Here is a 21,944-nt window from a genome sequence, read left to right on the forward strand (position 1 = left end):
CTGAAATGTATGATATTTTGTGAAGTATAGCAAATGAAAGTTCCAAATGGAAATTAAAAAATCATCTACTTATCTGTTCCACTTTTCCTGCATTTTTTCCCTGATTTTATGTTTACCATGTTATACTGCATTTTGAACACAAATCATACTTATTGTGTTAGTAAATAGGAAGTATTATGATAATTTTTATTAATATTTTCAGTACTAGAGCAGGACTGAAAATATTAGTTTCTTTTTAAGAATATTGGCCAAAAAACTCAGTACAAAGTGGTGTTTTAGATGGCGCTGTTAGAAAACAATATATATTGACTGGGAATGGGACGAAAAATATACAAACATATGTGTAAGAGACTAATGCATCTATATATTTGAGGGAAGACCCCTTAGACTCCATGTTTTTTCATATTTTTCACTTTACTTCTGAATTAAGTTGTATTTTATCCTCTCCTTTTCCTCATGTGCTGGGGATATGCTCACAAACAGTTAAGTTAAACTCTAATTGTAATCTACAGTGATATTTTGTATTGGCGGGAGACAGTGGCTTCAAGTTGTAAAAAATCTTTGACAAGTGCATACAGAGTGACACACCATCTGCACTGCTTTCCCTGAATGACCACATCAAATGAGTGTGCAAAGGTAACCAGACTTGTTTGCAGATAAAGATGACAAAAATTAACCCAACACCTGTTCTAGCCATATTGTATTTGCCCAGCATGTTTATGGAATGCAGTTCTGTTTCATCTAGTAGATGTATTATTAAAACCTTTCACTTCAGATGGTAGTTGCTAAAAGGTGGGTTGCCCATGGCAAATATCTGCATTGACTGAAATAGATATGATATTTTGATTGCTGACAGCATTTCTGCTAAATAAATGCAGAACTGAAAATGTATGTGAGTGTATTGAGACTGACCTACTTAAAGGTGTCACATGAGAGGTTAATATTGTAAAAACATAAACGCCTGAAGAAAACATGTGTTCTTACATTACTGTTATTAGAGTAAACACCTGTAAGCTTCTTGGTGTGCAGCTGGTGCAGAGCATCTGGAGAATGGAATTTTGCTAAATTGCATTATTGTATTTACGTTATTTCTTATTCTTTATCTTCCTCTTCTTTTTTCATAATGGCTATATATCCTTTATTTTTTCCTATATTCATATAAAAATCTGCTTCTTTATTGTTTTATAAATTCATCATACATTAAGGTATGCATAATATAATATCCCTGATTTTCTTAATTTTTTGAAACTTGTTACTACAGGCACTCATAACTAAAAAGCTTGAACATTCTAGTATTGAAAATTAAAGAAATTAACAGGCATCTAAAATTTAAAATGAACTATTCTTGCCCTCCTTTCTAAAAATTTTTGTTGTGTAAAGTTGGAAAGAGAATGACAAATTTTTGATTTTTACCTAAATAAAAGCATGGAAACTTTTGCTGAGAGAGGTGAAAGCAGCTGTAAGTATGCTATTGGAAAGTGTCTGTCTTCCGGTCTTTGTCCCTTCACTGGTGCTGCACACTGAAGGAGCTGTGTTTGTGGCTGCCCAGTGAAAAGGGATGAAAATAAATAGTGGAGGAAGCAGTGAGGAGAAATATTTTTAAACTACGAAAAATCATTATGCCTTCAGGAATAAAAAATCTAGTTAAAAACTTTGAAATGCTTTTATCGGTTAACTTCTTTGAAAAGTTGAATAAAAATATTAAAATAAAAAGAAAGCTACAAGTTTATATGCATGGCAGGAGAGAAAGAAGGATGTCCATGCATTCAGATGGTTGATACAGCACTTCCTATACATGTGATATCATTGGTGTTTTATCTGTATTTCACTGGACATATATGATGTTACATGGCAAAAATAGGCTGATCTCTTGTCTTTGACATTCAAATTGCTGGTCATATAAAATTTTAGGACAACTAAGAATTCTTACTGTGGTATTTGGAATTGTGCCATTAAAGACTAAACCTTAAGAGCATCTAATTAAAACTGCAACTGGGAGACAGATTAATGTAATGAAGTGGGTGTAGGACTTTGAGGAAGAAGACTATACGATCACCCAGGAAGATGGAAAAGAATTCCAGGGAAGCTCTTGATAAAAGGTATTTAATTCTGTGACTGAATATTGAATATGGAAGAAAAAATATTTCTGTATAGTGCATCAATAAGGTATCTTGGAACACATGCTGATCTAAGAGCAGTGAAGAAAAACTATATTAAAAAAAAAAAAAAAAGAAGAAAAAAAGCTGAGGGTACTGGATGATTCAGTGGTTACATGTTCAAATGGTGTTAAGTCATAGAATCATAGAATAGTTTGGGTTGGAAGGGACCTTAAGACATCATCTAGTCAAACCCTCCTGCAGTGAGCAGGGACATATTCAACTAGACCGAGTTGTTCAGAGCCACGTTCAGTCTGGCCTTGAATGTTGCCAGGGATCTACGTGGGTCCAGGTCTTACAATACCTGGAGTGTATCCGTTATTACAGCACAATGTATTTATACTGACACTGAAAACTGCACAGAGAGAAAGCCAAAAGTGTAGCAATGCTTTCTGTTGGGATCTATACCAACTGAGCTAGGAATGTTGTCTTGTGCTCCGGTCTATGCATGACATATGGTCAGGAAGCTGTCAAGTTTATATCTGGATCTCCAAAAGGACTTCAGAGCCTTCAGTTTTCAGACATGCCATTTAAGACCAACAGAGCAGATGTAGCACAGACATGAAGAACATCTACAGAATAAAGATGATCATCTGTTGATTTTTGTATCTAAGCTGGATAAGGACAAATAATCACATCTCTCCTCTCCCAGTGCTTAGCAGTACCCTTTAGGTTATGCACACAACCTTTTCTCTCTCTGTAGTCAATGTTTGCATAGTTTAAAGCTGTATGGGAAAAGATCTACTTTTCTGCCAACCTGAGACATGCACTATAGTTGTAGACTTCAAGCCAGAAGTCTGTTGTCTCCATGCTGTCTGCACATATCATCTACACCTCCACCTGGTTTTGAGTGGAGGACATTAGGCTGACAAGAGCTAAAGGGATCAAAATTAAATATGGCTCAAAAGAGACATTTGAAACCCACATGTGCACTTACTTTGCCAACATTTTTTCATGAGTTTTTTTATTTTTCTTGCTGCAATAATTTCATCTGACAGGTATTTCTGCTATTGTTTGATCCTTCTCCATCCATAAAGATCTCTAGGGATATCTGAAATGTACAAAAAATGTGTATCTCATTTTTGCTAAGCTTTGGTCTCTTTAAGACAGAATCATAACTCTCACAGAGGTCCAGAGCTGTGCAAGTCACAGCTTTAGAGAGCTCCTGAACCTGTAGCTCCACTCACCGACATCTCTAGAGCCATGCAAATTGAGAAAAATTATTTATATACCAATTGAAGTTATATCACACTTTTGCTATTACTTTTTGAAAATAGCAGGCAGGTGTATAGTTTTTAATTACAGCACTTTTAAATACTGATAACAGTACTATAATAATACACTATAATAGCTATAGCTATTCTTCTAACTTGCAAAACTTGATGACATTTTCCTTCTACCACAAAATTTGTGTAGTGTATTTGAGATTATTTTTTTTCTTAAAAATGTGCATGCTTACTTGTTGTGTCCCACCAAGACTACATGGGGTATTGTTTAACTATTAGACATTAGAAACTACAGGTGTGCCACCTTGTGGGAGTGGAAATAGTCCCCTTCATCATTCTTACCTAAATCATATATGCCAATCACCTGTGCCTATATCTACCTCATCCTGCTGCCCCTTCACTTCAGAGATGATCAGAGTAACTCATTACCCGTCATGTTCCCTTTGCAACATCTAGATGTCAAAGAAGATCTGAAGGAAGAGACATTTCAAGTATTCTTGCTTTTAGAATTACCCATGCTAGAATTTGTAATATGTGTGTACATGTTGCTCTACATCTTTGATATCTATTGTCAGACATTTGCTTATTTAAGATTATTATGAACTTGAACAAAGTATCCATTATGACAATGGAAGAAATAACATGCTTATGTAACAAAGGACAAAAAATGTTTCTTTATTTTTTAATGTTGTTTGCATGCATAGCAGCCTCAAATGTAACATCATTCTCCTAATTATTGGAGGAAGAGGGCAGTTTCAGAGCGGTTATACACATATATCCTTACCTCCCGCCAGGAAAATGGAACAAAAGGGCTCAACTCCTCTTTCTTACCTGTATGGTTGTTCTTGTATTGTCAATAGTAGGGTGCTGGAAAGAGAAGGGATGATGGTGCTTTATAATCCCTGTTTCTACCTTTTAACTGTGCAAATATGGATCAGAACTTAATTGTCAGGAACATATAAAATAAAGCCTTTCTCCTTTCCTTTCCAGGGAGATTTGCCTACCTGTAGTCCTAAACTACACTGAAATTTCAAAAATCTAGAATCTTTTAAACAAACTACTAGTCTAATTTTCATATTAAAACAATTGTTTTTATAATCATTGTGGTACAATAGGATGATGAATATTGTTAAGACATTTTGCAAGAACAAAGATAAATGACTTATCCATTTCTCAGCATTCTCTGAATTGGTATTGCTTAACTAAAATACAGACTGAACAAACCTCTAATTTTGGTTCTTAAAATCATTTTAATGTGTGTAAATAAGAAATGTGAGTAATTCACTTCTACCATACCTAGATGAATTAGTGATCTAGTTTTTGCAGTGATGTACAAACAGGAGTATTTCATATTGAACTTCACATTGAATATGTAATACCTTAAAATCTTCTTTTGGGGCATTTTGTCATTAATTAGACTCTTATTATTGTAGCAAAGGTTTATAACTTGCTGTTAATGCACTCTCTCCTCCTTTTCTAATCCAGAAAATCAATACAAAATCTGTAATTTCTGTGTTAAATTTCTTGCATTGCTTACATTTTTTTTTCAGCTGCTTTTGCACCTTAAGTGGAATTTTCTGGTGAAATTACTCTGTCCAATGTTTTCCTTTATTTTAAGTCAGTTACACGTCGATTTAGAAAATATTTAGATAACTTACACAGCAAAATATTATACATTATGAGTATACAAATTTTACAGTGCAATGTTTCTTACCAAACTTTTATAGCCAGCTAAACACTCTTTCCAAGTATAGGAAGATAAACAATTTATCAGGAGGTGAAAATATATCTCATCTGCTAGTCTGTATACAAATCCATTGCCAGATCTTTTAAACAGAAGTAAGTTTAAGTTAACTTGCCTTTTTTAGTACAGGTAAGCTACTTTGTATTTAAATGCAGTTAAAGGACCTCTTTCAGCTTCAAGAATCACTGCAGAAGGTACAGTGGAGCGATGCCTGAGAGGCCATATGGTTTTACGTCCTCTCCTGACAAAGCATGTGAGATGAGCCAAGAGGCAGTCAGAAAGTGAGCCATGTTGCTCATAACAGAGGAGATATCCAGCTGGAATTTGAGGCTCATCCTTTTTCACAATTTATAGTGCAATGTGATGTTGCCTCTGTTTGTCTAGTCCCTGGGAGTCTTTTTACAAACCATCTGCACCTAAACAGGTTTTGTAATAGGAGTTCACATAAAATATATTCAGACATACTCTTGCTGACTTTGTCTAAGCTATCATGAGAATCTACTCCCTTTAATTATCTTGAAGTGCAGTATTAGGAAAATGTGAAACTCTGAAAACTGAAAACATCATGTCAGTCTCTTTGCCAGCATGTTGATGAGTCTGCCAAAGTAGCCTTTTAAAAATTAACATTATTTATTTGAAAATCATCCATATTTCTCCTGCAATTCTCTATTTAAAGTCATCTTCTAATAGTAGAAAACCTCTTGAATTGTTTGTTCAGATTCAGCATCAAGAAGCAGTAATTGTTAATGGACTAATAAAGAACTCTTTTCTGGTTTTTACTTCTATTTCACTTGTTAAATTAGTTTCATCATTCACTATGTTAATCTGCAAATGTACATTTGGCATTCAGCAGGTGTGAACTAAGGCTCTTGTGACTAGCCTTTGCATTAACTGGATTGAAAATAATACTTTTTTATATATCCATTACATAATTAACTCATAAAACTATTAAATATACTTAGTACCATTAGCATACCTATAGCAATCCACTTTTTGCTTAGGTAACAAAATCTCTGAAAGAAAGAGATACATTAAACAGTACTTTAGATTTCTTTTAATCATTTAGGTAAATTTTCAATTTTTAAGCAATATCTCTCATATCCTCATGACACTTTTGTTATATGTTATGTGCAGTCATAAGACTACATTGCTGTGTGATACTTGATACACCATATGGTGTAAAATACCTTACATGTTACTTATGAATTGCTACATAAAAACTGTGCTATAAAAATAAAAAGAAGTAAGTTGTTTCTCTGTCATTCATTAGGACTGAATGGTAATTCTTTCTGGCAGGTTTGTCCATTATTTAACCTGAAACCTCCTCCTTGAAATACAAGAGCATATAGTGTCAGTTGATATGTCAAGAATTAAAAACTAAAAATTCCCCAATGAATAAACACAAATGCAAACAGAAGTAGGTCAGCAACTAAATTCTATGCTATTTCTGTGTCGTTGTCTTGGCTTAACCACAGCCAGCAACCAAGCACCACTTGATTTTGCTCACTTTCCCCCTGGGCAGCATGGGGGAGAGAATCAGAAGAGTGAAAAATGAGAAAACTCGTGGGTTGAGATAAAGACAGTTTAATAGGTAAAGCAAAAGCCACACATACAAACAAATCAAAATAAGGAATTCATTCACTACAACCCATGCGCAGGAGGGTGTTAAGCCATCTCCAAGATAGCCTGGCTCCATCATGTGTAATAGTTACATAGCAAGACAAACACCACTGCTCGGAGCATCTCCGTCTTCCTCCTTCTTCCCCCAGCTTATATACTAACTATAATGTCATATGGTATGGAATAGCCCTTTGGTCAGTTTGAGTCAGCTGTCCTTGATGTTCATCCTCCCAGCTTCCTGTGCATCTCCAGCCTACTTGCTGAAAAATCTTTGACTTGCTATAAACATTGCTTGGCAGCCATCAAAATATCAGTGTATTATTGACATTTGTTTCATATTAAATCCAAAACACAGCATTATACTGTTATTACAAAGAAAATTAACTCTATCCCAGCCAAAATGCAGGACAGTGGTTATTGCAGGGGGAATAGTGCTTATGCATTGTTGGTTTTAAGCAACATAGCAAAGGCGGTCTATACTGTGGATGTAAGATTCCTTGCCTTAAGTGTTGTCATCCTCACTAGAGTGTTATATATTATTTGATCCTTAAAAATAATCACTTTTTGTTGAATTATTTAAACACTACATCAGTACTTCCAGAGTTGGAGTTCTGAGACCTCTTACTTTTGCATTCAGTACATTTTTTTCCTCTTTCTGCCTTCTTCAGGCTAAAAGCTTTTGGCATTTGAGTCTTGATACAACTTTTCTTCTTTTTCTTTCCCTCAGTCTATGCTCAGGAAGACTATTTCTACTTCACATACAAGGTACACCTCGTGTTAGTTCATATCTGAAGTTGTATTGATCTAACGTTGAGAACACGTTTTCCTGTCTGTAACTGACAGACAAAAAGAAAAACATACTTTGTACTTTTATAACTAGACTGATACTTCTCTCTGTAATATTTGTAGCATAGACAAAATACCTTCAGGTTATTTTCTCTCTCTTTTTTCTAAGTTTATTCATCATTTATGTTTTGAAGGAATTTTGAGGTCCAATACCTGTTTTAGAATGTGTGTTTTTCTTTCCATAATGTAGACCTGGTTTGGAAAGGACAAGCACATGGAGGAAAATATTTTTTTTGGAAGTCGGAATATGCATTCTTAAGTTTGAACTTCAGAAATCCCCCAAAGCACATGCAGCCATTGGGTGATGTGCTTTTTTTTCTTTTTTTTTAATTCTGCAACTGCTCCAATTTTCTTGTATATATTCAGTATAAATCTTAACTTTTGTTGAGTTGCTGTTATGAAATTGGACATTTTTTCTTTCATATGTGAAAGAGGTATGAAGCTGTGTCAGAGGATGTTTAAATTGGGCTTTAGGAAAAGATTCTTCACTGAGAGGCTGGTCAGTCACTTGAATATGGCTCCCCAGGGAAGTGGTCACAGCACCAAGTCTGTAAGAGTTCAAGGAGCATCTGGGTGATGCTGTCAGTCATGTGGTTTAGTTTTAGATAGTTCTGTGAGAAGCAGGGAGTTGGACTCAATGATCCTTATCGATCCCTTCCAATGTGAGATATTCTAGGATTCTTTCAAAATGGTGCAGAATAAATCCATGAATCCACGGAAGTGATGAAGAGGCACAAGCAGCAGGTCTTCCTCAAGCAGCCTGCTGGAAGCCAGGCTCCAAGTGAAGCCTCAGGTCTCAGCTGCTGGCAGTTGGTGGTAGCAGGAATTGCCAGGCACACAGAGGACTGTCTGTGTGCTGGCTTACCACAGGAGGGCCTTCAGAAAACAGCAGCCACAGGCCTCTTTTCTCATGAGAATGCAATCATTATTGTTCTATATGCACTGTCCCTTTAGAGATCATGGGAAAAGGAGGAAAGGCCACCCTAAATCAGTCTTTTCCAGGCAGTGATTGTGGAGGGGAGTGCAGCAGTGACCCCGTGCAGAGGGCTGTCCAATACGCCTAGGTATGAGCCTCCGCTCAGTGCCTTGGTATTTCATCTCAATGCTAACTTTGACTCCAGAGCATCTGTAGTGGGACTGGACATACCCTGAAGTAGATTTCATTTATCAATGGCTATTTTGCCAGCTGTACATCAGTTTTCCACTTACTTTTTTCATGTTTACAGGCTTTTTATTTGACCGCCCTTATTTTACATGAACGTTTCTACTGTTTCTAGAAAATTGGCCCTGAAAATTTGGAAAAAGGATATTCTGTTTCAATTTTCAAATGTTTTATGCTCAATATTAAAACATATATATTTTCCCCCCATACTAGATGACATGGAACTGTGAGCAGTGTTTGGATTTAATTGTAGAAGCAGAGTCTTAGTGGGATGAGGTCATTAGTGGTTCGCGTGGTGGTACAGAAGTGTTAGTGTTTAAACGTTAATCCATTGCCACCTTCTCTGCTGTTTGTACCCACATGCTTTTGGTCAATACAGACAGCATAACTACTACCCAAACCTTCAGAGCAGCAAAGAAGTAATTTCCTTTTGTAGGAGAGAGATCCCAAAGTTCAAAGAAACAGACATTATCCAGAGGTATTTAAGTAGGCTTTGAGGGATACAGCACACATTATCAAAAGATGGTTCTAATTATTTGACTTTAGCTTTATCTACTGCTAATACTTCATTTAACTGCAAAAACAGTTACTGTGCATGCACTGTGACATTCACAAGGTGGCTGCTGGGTGCTAAGCATTATTAAATTACCTACAGCATCGGGACCTTTATCGAGTCTCTAACAGGACATTAAGATGTTATTTTTACCTTTTAATTTTTTCCTGATGTTCAGACAGCTCATTAATATTAATAAGAATATATTATTCTAATTGTAGTGGCTTAGATGAAGAGCAAAATAGGGGAAACTAAGTGAGAAATCTTAATTACATTTAAAAAAATAAAAAATGAGAAAGAGAAGACCCGTGAAATCTTTCTGATGTTCTCCTTTACTTCAGAGCTACAGAGAACACTTGGAAGAAGAAACTCAATGGCATGCTACTGTTATCCCAAAACAGGGTTCTTTACCTGGTGTGCATACAAATGACCCCAATACAGCACACAGAGATGAGATATAGTTTTATTAAAGAGTTACACAAGTCTGGATTCAGGAATAAAGCCAGCATGCCAGCAAGAGAAGTAAAAGACATTATATACAAAATCTGCTACGTTTGCATCCTAAAGAGCCAATAGGTTACACATTTGCACATTGCATTACATAATCCTTTTAGCATATAATGAGCAATGTTCAGCTAAAGGATGCTTTATCCAACAGTCTCAAGATATGTGTTAAAGCAAGACTTAACTAATTGTGCAGGCTTCAAAATGTCTACAGCTGCAAGGTCAGTAGTGTGTGAAGTTCGTGATTAGGTCAAGTGTAATGCAAGTCACCCTTTGTTAAATGAGCAGACTGACCTAAAAATGAAAAGATTTACATGTCTTTAGGTTAGTAATTGCAGACAGGATTCATTCTTTTAAGTGATGACAACACTGCTGCTGTAATAGATGTTAAAGTGACAGCAAAGAGATTTTGCAAAAATACGGATAAGAAGTAATTTCATTGCAGACTTAGAGTCTTCATTCAGTTAAAATATCTTTAAGAAGTCTATCCGTTGTAATAATGAGACAGCTATGGGGAATTAGTCTGTTTCTGTATGTGAAAAAGACTTTTACAAGTGGATAGTCAAACTTGGAAACATTTATCTGTCCATGGAACTTATTTGTTCATACAAGATTTTGAACCTCTGTTTAACCTGATCTAGGTGTTCCTGCTCCAGCATGAGGATTGGACTATATGATATTTTGAGGTCCCTTCCAATCCCTAACATTTTGTGATTCTGTGATATCTATGACTAGTATTAAAAAGTAAATAAAAAACCCTTCTGTTTTCTATAATTTCCTCTCACACCTTTAGACTATCAAAAATTGGATCTCACTGTTATGTTGCAATTATTGTGTGTTTTTAAAAACACTAAACTCAAAGTTTACTTTCTATTTATTGCAGCGCTTTGTCTGTGTCCTATTAAAAAAAGCAGTTCAAAGAAATCAGTGTCAATGATTGGAAAATACTAGTTAATATCTTTAACTAGAACAAAGCTGGTTTGTTGTGCTTATTTAATTAAGATTATTATGTTTATTTGCCTTTTAATTATTTTGCTTCCATCTCGAACAGTATGGAGTTTCAAATACCATATTATGCCAATACTAGAGATATTAATTGAGCCATTTATAAATGGGAGAGCTGCCTTGATATAATTTGTCTCAAGCATTTACAGGAGATTTTAAGGTATATTTAGTAGGGACTTTAAAATTTTCTATAATACATGAATGTATCTCTGAAAAGACCTTTTCCTTTAGGTTATTCTTAGAGTGATAAATATTGCAGTTGCAGATGAATTATGAACAGAGGGCACCGAATTAATGATTAGCTAAATATTTCAAAATTTTTACTATATTTCTTCTTGTGAAGTAAAATATTCCACAAGTCTGGAATTAATTAGTTACTGGAAATAGTTATCACTCACTGAATCACTAATGTCAGTTATAGATTAAAATAATACGGAGTGAGCATTTCTTCCAATAAAAAACTAAGGACTACATTGCCTTTAAAATAAGTTATTCCAACATTAGAATCTCAAAACTTCATAAATTTCCTTTTGTGATGTTTTGAGCAGATGTTTTGTTTGGAGAAGCTGTTTTGTTGCTCTTTTCTCACATGAATTATCAAGGCACCTGGACTCTTTACCACCTTAAAGTTGTCAGACATTAAAAGATTCCTAACTGTTTTGCCTTTGGAATGGGGAAAGTGAGTTTGTTTGTTTTGGGCAGCATTATTTGTTAGGTTTTAATTTATTTTCTCTGTGGAACTTGTATATGAAGCCAGATGTTAATTTACCACATCTATTTTTCTCTGTGGTGGAGTGATTCTAGTTGGTTTGCCATATTGCCAAAGCAAAAGCTTTCAGCAAGTCCAGACAAAAATTCCACCTGTGCTGCAGCTCTTGCCTCTGAATTTTTACATCCATCTTCATCTATGTTAGATTTCTTTCCAGGTAAAAAAATCATCTATTCCTTTGAGGACACTTTAGATTTCCCCATGATACTTGTTCTGTCACCATAAGATCCTACTCCCAAGGCTATCAATATAACTTTTCAAAGTGGTGTATTTGAAAGGTAGGTGATCTGAGAGTGATTCAAATCACACAGAAAGATGCAGGATTTAAATGTCAGCCATGTAGGCATCTGAGGTAGGTGTCTTTATCTGTTAATTTAATTGCTTCTTCTGTGATACAAGTCAACAATGAAATCCATTGAGAACCGTAATCAGAAGAGACACTTCCAGAAGCTAAGAGCCCAAATCTGCTTTTATCCTGCTTCTGAAGCTTTCCTGGCCCTTGTCCCAGTGTCAAGGGCAAGGAGACAAGTAATTTCCTAAATGGATAGTACAAAAATCCTGAGAGCTGGGCAGCTAAACCATCATCATCTTATGCTATCATCATAGTAGATGCAAGTTGTTCAGAAGCCTGTGAATGCAGTTCACAGATCTAAAAATTAACAGAAGGGTTTAAAATTATCATTTTCTGGTCATCAGGCTATAATTTTTTACTCTTGTTTTACTACCTGGTAGCAGCTAGTGGTAGTCTTTCTGTAGATTAATCCTGTGTATCTTTTAATATTATATACATTCTTTTATTAAATCTTCCTCATTTAAAGTGTGATTATACAAAATGCTAAAATAGCACCTTTTCCATAGATAATTTCAGCATATTTGTCTATTCGAACTAAAGCAGATAAACCGAATAAAAGTCAGTTTGGAAAAAATAGATTTTCTAGTCCTCCCTGCATTGTAGCTATCAGTGTTGAATTCATTCTATAAATATATATATATTTTTTAATATTGATTTTTTCAAGAAAGCTTCTAAGTACTCTGATAGCTTATATCCTTTGTTTCAGTCTTTTTCTCTCAAAATGTAATCAATTCAGTTATTTATTTCAAAAAGTTTAATTTGCATTCAGAAACCTTTTAACAGTCTAATTCAGTATATTGTGAAAATATATTATACAGTAATTTATATAGTCACAATAAGTTGTATTTGAAGTTCATGGAAAAATACCAAAAGCATCTGGAAAAAAAACAACTTGTATATTTTTAATAAAATCAGGGGAAGAAAAATTAAAAAAAAAAAAAAGATTGAAAATAAACCTCTGAATAATAATTGTACATAAATAATATAAGTAAAAATATTTGTTAGCTTTTAATTTACATTAATAAACCACAAAAATGTTCAAAATACCTGCAGACTAGAAACAAAATTCAGAATGACTTTGTCTAATGCCTAGAGAGAATACTACCAGTAAGAAAAACAAAACTGAAATGCTTTTATTTTTAAATCCTCACAAAGCATTACATAACAGTAAACAAGTTAAAGGGTAGAATCAGGAAGCAAAAAGATAAGGAACCCTTAGGTGACATGAAAGTACTTCATTCAATTTCAGTCCAATTCACCTCAGAATGATAAAGCAGGCATCAGAAAACTACTTGCACTATTAGCAATTATTTTAGAGAGTAAGCAGATGAGAGGTAAGGACTCAAAGGATGCAAACAGGTCAAACACCAGATCTGTTTTTAAGAAAAGAAAAGAAAAAAACAAGGTTGTAGAGATTTACAGATAAGTGGTTTTCAGTAGAATTTCTGGGAATTTTTTAAAACATTCAATAGAAAAGTCAGACTAAAAGTCTGACTTAAAGGAAATATCTAATGATAACTAGAAACAGTTTTAGAGAGGAATGAATGACCTTATGATCTGCAAGATGTTATATTTCCCAAGGAGAAATACAGTATTCCAGATCTGTCTTTGAGTTTCATCTCTGCATTGAAGACATTTCATACTCCCGTTACTGTCTTGTGTGTGCTCTTCCTATTTGATTTGAATGTGCTGTTCATTTAGAACAGCATGTAGTCAGGTATGTTGTACTATGTATTGTTCTGTCTTTTTTTAACGCTCATTTCTTTTCAGTGGAATACTTCAGTTACTTAGTAGGCAACTTTAGATTTTCATAAAACATATACTGGCCAAACAATGTAACCGTAACCTTATAGCCTAACTCAGCTAACAAAGACAATGGAAACTTTCTCACTGGTTTTGTATGGAAATGTATTGCACAGACTGCTTGAGTAGGCCTCAGCTTCCAAAAAGTGTATGATCAGCTTTGTAAATTATTTCAGTTGTAAAAACCAGTTGTGTCTTGGAAACCTAAAACTTCCAAGGTTGAGGATCATGCTGAAAACTTGGTTAAATTCTCTTAGGACTTAGAATTATTCATGTTGCATTCATTATGAGGAAGAAACACCTGAGGGAAGGGATGCCATCCAGAGGGACCAGGACAAGCTTGAGAAGTGAGCCCATGCAAACCTCATGAGGTTCAACAAGGCCAAGTACAAGGCCCTGCATCTGGTGTAGGGCAACCTCCGGTATCAATACAGGCTGGGGGATGAAGTGATTGAGAGCAGCCCTGCCGAGAAGGACTTGGGGGTACTGGTGGATGAAAGATTAGACTTGAGATGGCGATGTCCACTTGCAGCCCAGAAGGCCAATTGTACGTTGGGCTGCATCAAAAGAAGTGTGGCCAGCAGGTTGAAGGAGACGATTCTGCCCCTCTACTCCATTCTGGTGAGACCCCACCCTGGAGTACTGTGTCCAGCTCTGGAGCCTTCAGCACAGGAAAGGCATGGACCTGTTGGACATGGCCCAGAGGAGGCCACCAAGGTGATCAGAGGGATTGAACACCTCTCCTATGAGGACAGGCTGAGAGAGTTGGGGTTGTTCACCTGGAGAAGAGAAGGCTCCGAGGAGACCTTATTGTGACCTTTCTGTACTTAAAAGGGGCCTATAAGAAATATTGGGGGAAGACTTTTTAGCAGGGCCTGTTACAAGAAGACAAGGGGTAGTGGTTTGAAACTAAAGGAGGGGAGATTCAGGCCAGACATGAGGAAGAAGTGTTGAAGTGGTAAAACACTGGAATAGGTTGGCCAGAGAGATGGTGGATGCACCATCCCTGGAGACATTCGAGGGCAGGCTGGACGGGACTCTGAGCAACCTGATCTAGTTGAAGATGTCTCTGCTTATTGCAGGGGGGTTGGACTAGATGACCTTTGAAGGTCCCTTCCTACCCAAACTACTCTATGATAAGAAAAATAGATAAAATAGATAAACTTTCTATTCCCATTCACACTTTGGAGTACTTTAATATACACTAGAGTTATAAATAATTCATCTTCATGAGTTTAACATTTGACCTTGTCACTGAAAGCTAAGTTGATAAAGGCAACTATAAAAAGGATTTAATGTGGTGTGGCTATTTACTGACATCACAAAGTTTCCTGGACAGTAGGGGAAAACATCCATAGGAAAGAGATCATGCAGTAGGTCTGGTAATAATAAAAAAAAAAAAAAAAATCAAACAAACAAAATATTATAAATAGACCAAAACATACAGTCTGAAGTCTTACACACAATTGGGTACCTGGCATGTCTTCCTTTGGCTTGCTTGCCAAAGAACCATGCTACTGCTGTACCTGCCGTCTGATTCAGTCAGATGGTTCAACTTAATTTTCTTCTTTGTTCATATATGTCTCTTAATAAATAAATGTGTGGCTTATCCCTATGCTAATAATATATGTTGACAGCTGGTATTGTTCGCTGTACCCTGATGCTAAAAAGGGTAACAAATATTTACACTGCTTCTTCTGGCCTAGCACTTGCTCGAATTTCCCTTGTCTGAGCAGGTAATCATTCAGACCAGGAGACCTTGAAGGTCAACCTCTCTTAAAAGCAGTAGCTTTCTGACATCTCCATAGCATAGCCATAAACAATTGACAGACCCAGATAGGTTTTTTTTAACTGCTATATTCACCATTTTTGATATAGCAAAGATGGTCTCTTCCTGTCCTCAGCAAACAGAACACAGCATGTATTCTGATTGCTGTGAATGTTTGCCTGTGTAGATATCTTGCTCTCAGCTGAAAGCTCTCTTTATTCAAATTTGTCAGTGCTTCTGTTCAGTTGGTATGAGTCCTTCATTTGCATTATTTAATTTGCCTTCACTGAAAAATTTCTGAGACCTCTGGTGGACAAAATATGATATCTAACATCCCTATGAATATTTTTTAAAAAGTCTACATATGTATTTCACAAATATTGATTTTAGACCTGTACGGGGGTTGAATATTTATTAAAAATGCTTTATCTGCTATCTCAGAAGCATCAACACAATCTTATAAAAGTAATTTTGTCATGCAAAAATACCTTGCATGTAATAAATGTTTAAATAACCCGTTTTTCATTGAAGAATCAGAAGACAGTACATTGGATTTAATAATGTTTTGCATTTACATGATGGTAATTCCTTTTGAATTCTAGGCCGTCTGTTTAATTTAAAGTGGTTGATTTCTTATCTATTTCTGTGCCTGAATTTGTTGTCTGCCAGGTGGACCTGGTGATTTAGAAATCAGACACAACTGCCGGTTTTCATCTGCATCTGATATAAGCACACAAAATAACAGAAAACATTTAACTTCTTTGGTATTGTTGATAGTTACTATTCCTCATACACCTCACTTTCATCTTATGTCTCAGTAAGTTGAGAATGAATGGAAATGCATTTTAGATGACTGGAAACATACCAGAAGAGAAAGCAAAGCAAAGCAAATGTTAACTTCACCCTGTTTTTAACATTTGTGTTACTTTTATTGTTTTTGATAGCAGTGGGAGTGGAGCACATTACTGTTGAGAAAGAAAGAAAGAACATATGATCTTCTTAATATAGAGTTACATCCCAAACATATTTTGTTTGCTAAATGAGTAATAAGTCGTATTAGATATTCTTAAAACTCTAAAAACTAATGTTTGGGTGGGAACTGTTGCAATTAGGGAAATTATGACTTTTATTTTGTCTGTCTTAGCTCCACAGTAATGACTTTCTGCAACACGTCTTATGTTCACAAATATCATATAAGCATTATTACTTCTATTATATCATTTTATTGAAAATTGGAAGGGGCATAAACTTTGTAGAAAATACTCAGAAAAAACAAACAAACAAACAAAAACCTCAAACTTGAGTATCCTTTCCCACAGCAGAAAACATGATACAGTACATTATAAAGCAAAATATGCATAATCACAAAATTAGTTCAGAAGAGGTTCAATCTGCTGGTAGGGGAAATGTGAACTGGCCAGTAAGCTGTAATGACTGTACATGCCTTCCAAACAGAGAAAAAAACCACTTTATGCTGCCAAGAGTGAGCAGCAATTTCCACGGCAATAAGCTTTGTAGTAATGCCCCCAAAAAACCCACCCAAACTATCTATGCACTTATCACATACAAAGAATTTGATCTAATCTCTTAGTAACAAGTAACAACTGTTTACACTCTTATATGATTTACAGCATCGTACTAATTGACATTTTTAACTGATCAGCATTAAATCATGTTTGGTAATGGAGTTTTTACCCTTCTTTCAGTCTTTGAAGTTGTATCTTTATAAAGCTTGGAAAAGAGGTAGTATTTATTATAATTCCAAATAGTAGTTATAAATTGTTTTCCCGAATAATAATGTAGTACAAGGCATTATTGATTTTAAAAAGCAAAATGTTAAAAGTATGCATTCTTCATGGTTGTTATTATGGTGTTACTTAACCAGTCAAGCTATACACTTACAAATTCAAAATAGACTTGTCTTGAAATTTAATCTATATTAGTGTTAATCTGAGTTACAGTACTATCATTTTCTATATCCATATTGTATGTACTGCCCAGAGTTTTCATTTAACACGTCTTTACTATAGCTAAAATGAATAATTTTATGCTTTGTACCATTTTTAGCTTGTTTAATGATAGTTTTGATTATGCAACTTCTGCACAACAAATGTGTTATAAACCGTCACTACATGTGATTTGTGGATTAATATGAAATGTACATTTTTCATCTATATGCTTTAAATGAATGGAATTTCACAGAAATTTAGTAATTTATTAAGTAGTATATAACTGAATCTACAAGTAAAATTTTTTTCTGGACACAGGGTGACAAGAGAGTTTGCCAGGGACTTCCCTTGATCGTGATTAAAGCTATTAAAAAGTTGACTGCATCTCTGGTATGAAGTAGGTTAGTAGTTTAGTATAAAATGGCACAGATTTTTGGATAGCCATGTGTACAATAGAAATTACCTTTCCAAAGACAATTTGGAAGATAGATTTTCTTGTGTGTTTCACTGAAGTATGCATTATTCAAACAGATATGATTTGTTGAAAATAAGCATAACAGATAGTGTGATTACTCTACAATTTTGAGCTAAAAATTTTGAAAGATGTGTTCTGTTCATACATGGTAGGTATTCTGAGAGGTGATTCTCTTCTCATTTTTGTTAGTAATACTATTAAAGAGTTAGACATTTTATGAGATGTGTATGTAGAATGTTTTTGGAACAGAGCAATTTGCATTACGCCTAAGAAGATAATACACTAATACATTGCACATGTAACCACTTACTCTTATTTCAGTTGGGAAATGAAAATGTAATTAAACAGTTTGATAGCTTTGATTACTCTGTAGGCAGTTTAACTTTTAACATCTGGTTTTACATCAAAGACCCAAACTTAAAATGTACTGTATTTTGTTAGTAATCTCTCAAGTGTCTTGAATACGCTAACCACTGTTTCAGCAATAAGTATGTAATACTAAGCGAAGCGCTGTTAAGTCCTGAGTGCAACATAAAGGAAAAGCCCATTTCTTTTAGCATAAAAATAGAATTATATTCTGTAATTATATTTTGGACTAGCTGAATTCTAGATGTGCCTTTATACAATGTGACGCTGAAGAAACATGAATGCTGACCTGTAAAATATATGCATTTCCTTGTGGAAGCTTCAGATCATTATTCTGTTAGTATTTCTTTATGAAAAGCTGTATTATCTTAAATATACCACACATTTTAAAATGCAGTTAATTGAAACATGGGCTGTCACTTGCAGTGATATATAATGAGTAAGAATGTGGCATATCTTTTTTCTCTTTGATTTCTCTCACATTTCCTGTTAATCCCTTTTCTTTACAGAACTAGCAACATTCATGTGTGTAAATTAGCATCAACACAGTACTTATAATGCCAATATCAGCTCTTAGGTAAAGATGAAACTAGTTAGTGTTAAGTTATTTGTGATTAACCTTTTATTTCCTGACCTGTAACAAGGACAGGTCCATCCTTCCATCCGTTTTCAGCTTTGCTTTCCTGTCCCTGTGGGATGCTGCTGCTGTTGTCGTCAGGCAGGCAGCACAGAGTGACGGACTCCTTGCTTTGCAACCCATTGCTGTTAAAAAGCAAGTCCCCTGGACAGTAACAGTAAACACTGTTTGTATTTTATTATTTTTGTTCTAATTAGATGAATGTTTTGTTTTTTGTAGAATCATAGAATAGTTTGGTTTGGAAGGGATCTTCAAAGGTCATCTAGTCCAACCCCCTGCAATGAACAGGGACATCTTCAACTACGTCAGGTTGCTCAAAACCCCATCCAGCCTGTCCTTGAATGTTTCCAGGGATCGGGAATCTATGACCTCTCTGGGCAACCTGTTCCAGTGTTTCATTACCCTTATTATAAAAAATTTCTTGCTTGCATCTATTTAAATCTATCTTTTTTTAATTTAAAACCATTACCCCTTGTTGTATGGCAACAGGCCCTGTTGAAATGTTTGTCCACTTTTTTAAGATCTCTTTACCTGTCTCCATAAATGAGTTTATTTTTACAATCAGCTCTCCAGATGATGCTTCATGTAAAGCAGAATGTACTCAGTCTACCTGAGTTTATTACCTGTTACAGCACAGGTCCTGACTGACCTTCATCTAGATGTTGTAGGAAGGATTGTCAGCTTTTTGTCCTCTGATGGTTGAAGTGAGACTCAAAGGCTCTGCCTCCTCCTCCTTGCTGTAGTTTCCTTCCAAAGGAAGCACTCAGGAATACAAGCACTCAGGCAGGGTGCCCAGCAGGCACACCAGTTCAGATGATGCCACACGAGTCCAGCATGTGCAGGTGGACCAGGTACTGAGCACCATGAATGCACTTACTGGTACGAAATGTCTGCCTTCTAGGGACTGGTGGTACCCTCATGTCTTGTGCAACATCTTTGTCAGTGAGAAAATTGTCAGAGAACTATTCCCTGAAATCTTGTAAATTGCCTTACAGCTGGTTGTGCTATATCATAGTATCACAGTATGTTTGGGATTGGAAGGGACCCCAAAAGATCATCTAGTCCAATCCCCCTGCTGGAGCAGGAACGCCTAGGTGAGGTCGCACAGGAACATGTCCAGGCGGGTTTTGAAAGTCTCCAGAGAAGGAGACTCCACAACCTCCCTGGGCAGCCTGTTCCAGTGCTCTGTCACCCTTACTGAGAAGAAGTTTTATCTCAAATTTAAGTGGAACCTCTTTTGTTCCAGCTTGATCCCATTACGCCTTGTCCTATCATTGTTTGCCACCGAGAAGAGCCTGGCTCCATCCTCGTGGCACTCACCCTTTATGTATTTATAAACATTAATAAGGTCACCCCTCAGTCTCCTCTTCTCCAAACTAAAGAGACCCAGCTCCCTCAGCCTTTCCTCATAAGGGAGGTGCTCCACTCCCTTAATCATCTTTGTTGCCCTACGCTGGACTCTCTCCAGCAGTTCCCTGTCCTTCTTGAACTGAGGGGCCCAGAACTGGACACAATATTCCAGATGTGGTCTCACCAGGGCGGAGTAGAGGGGAAGGAGGACCTCTCTCGATCTACTTAACCACCCCCCTTGTAATACACCCCAGGATGCCATTGGCCTTCCTGGCCACAAGGGCACAGTGCTGGCTCATGGTCATCCTGCTGTCCACCAGGACCCCCAGGTCCCTTTCCCCTACACTGCTCTCTAATATGTAATTTCCCAACCTATACTGGAACCTGGGGTTGTTCCTGCCCAGATGCAGGACTCTACACTTTCCCTTGTTAAATTTCATCAGGTTATTCCCCGCCCAACTCTCCAGCCTGTCCAGGTCTCGCTGGATGGCAGCACAGCCTTCTGGCATGTCAGCCACTCCTCCCAGCTTATTGTCATCAGCAAACTTGCTAATAGTACACTCTATTCCCTCGTCTATATCGTTAATGAATATATTGAATAATACTGGCCCTAGTACTGACTGCTGAGGCACTCCACTAGATACTGGCCTCCAACTAGACTCTGCACCATTGACTACCACTCTCTGGCTTCTCTCCTTAAGCCAGTTTGCAACCCACCTCACTACTCTATTGTCTAGACCACACCTCCTCAACTTAGCTGTGAGGATGCTGTGGGAGACTGTGTCAAAGGCTTTACTGAAGTCAAGGTAGACCACATCCACAGCTCTGCCATCATCCATCCACCTTGTTACATTCTCATAAAAGGCTATGAGGTTGGTCAAGCATGACTTACCCTTGGTAAAGCCATGCTGACTGCCCCTAATAACCCTCTTATCCTTGATATGCCTTGAGATGGCACCAAGGATAAGCTGTTCCATTACTTTCCCAGGGATATGCAGTTCATTGCTTTTCAACACTATTTTCAGAACTTAAGTTTCACTTTCACTTATTAATAAACCAAAATAAAAATGGTTTTGTAGATAAAACACTGAAGAATAAGGATAAGACCTGTAAATTAAAAAGCATAGGAAATTTAACAGAGTTTTGGTATCTCCAGATTTTTTTATGGCACTGTTAGATACAATTCCATAGGTTTGTTTGATTTCAGAATTATTTTAGGGTTTTGGAACTTTGAGACATTTGAGAGTTCTGTTTCATAGAATATAGAATATGTAATATCTCAGTTGAACTTTTTTGTTTGTTTTGTTGGGGTTTTTTGTTTTATTATTCCACTGTTCAACTTTGAAGTAGAACTGAATCAAAACACACTTTTCTGCTATGCTGGTTTATTGGCCTTAATGGAATAGGCTCATATGTTATCTTTTTTCCATTGGCAAGAAACTGCAATTTAAGCTGAGCAAACCCCAGAAAGCTCTGTCTGAATTAGCATTTCAAGATCTCAGAGTTTTAGTATGTTCTAAATTCTTGTGTTGACTTCCACATGTGACACTGAAATAGATATCTTTCCTAGTTACTTTAAATTCTATCCTGATACACAATAGTGAAATAGTTACTCTGCAAATTAATTTAATAATGTTTTATAATACAAATTATCTACCA

The 21,944-nt window shown here is 36.1% G+C and overlaps 1 protein-coding gene across 3 annotated transcripts in view; it reads left to right on the top strand.

The window, feature by feature from the left end:
• The window catches only part of SGCZ (sarcoglycan zeta), a gene marked incomplete at its 3' end in the record, with an annotated part of 441,296 nt that overhangs the window by 367,574 nt on the left and 51,778 nt on the right, over nt 1–21,944 (top strand). The gene's annotated exons all lie outside the window — the stretch shown is intronic.

Source organism: Nesoenas mayeri, assembly GCF_963082525.1.
Source record: "Nesoenas mayeri genome assembly, chromosome: 4".
NCBI classification, from domain to species: domain Eukaryota; kingdom Metazoa; phylum Chordata; class Aves; order Columbiformes; family Columbidae; genus Nesoenas; species Nesoenas mayeri.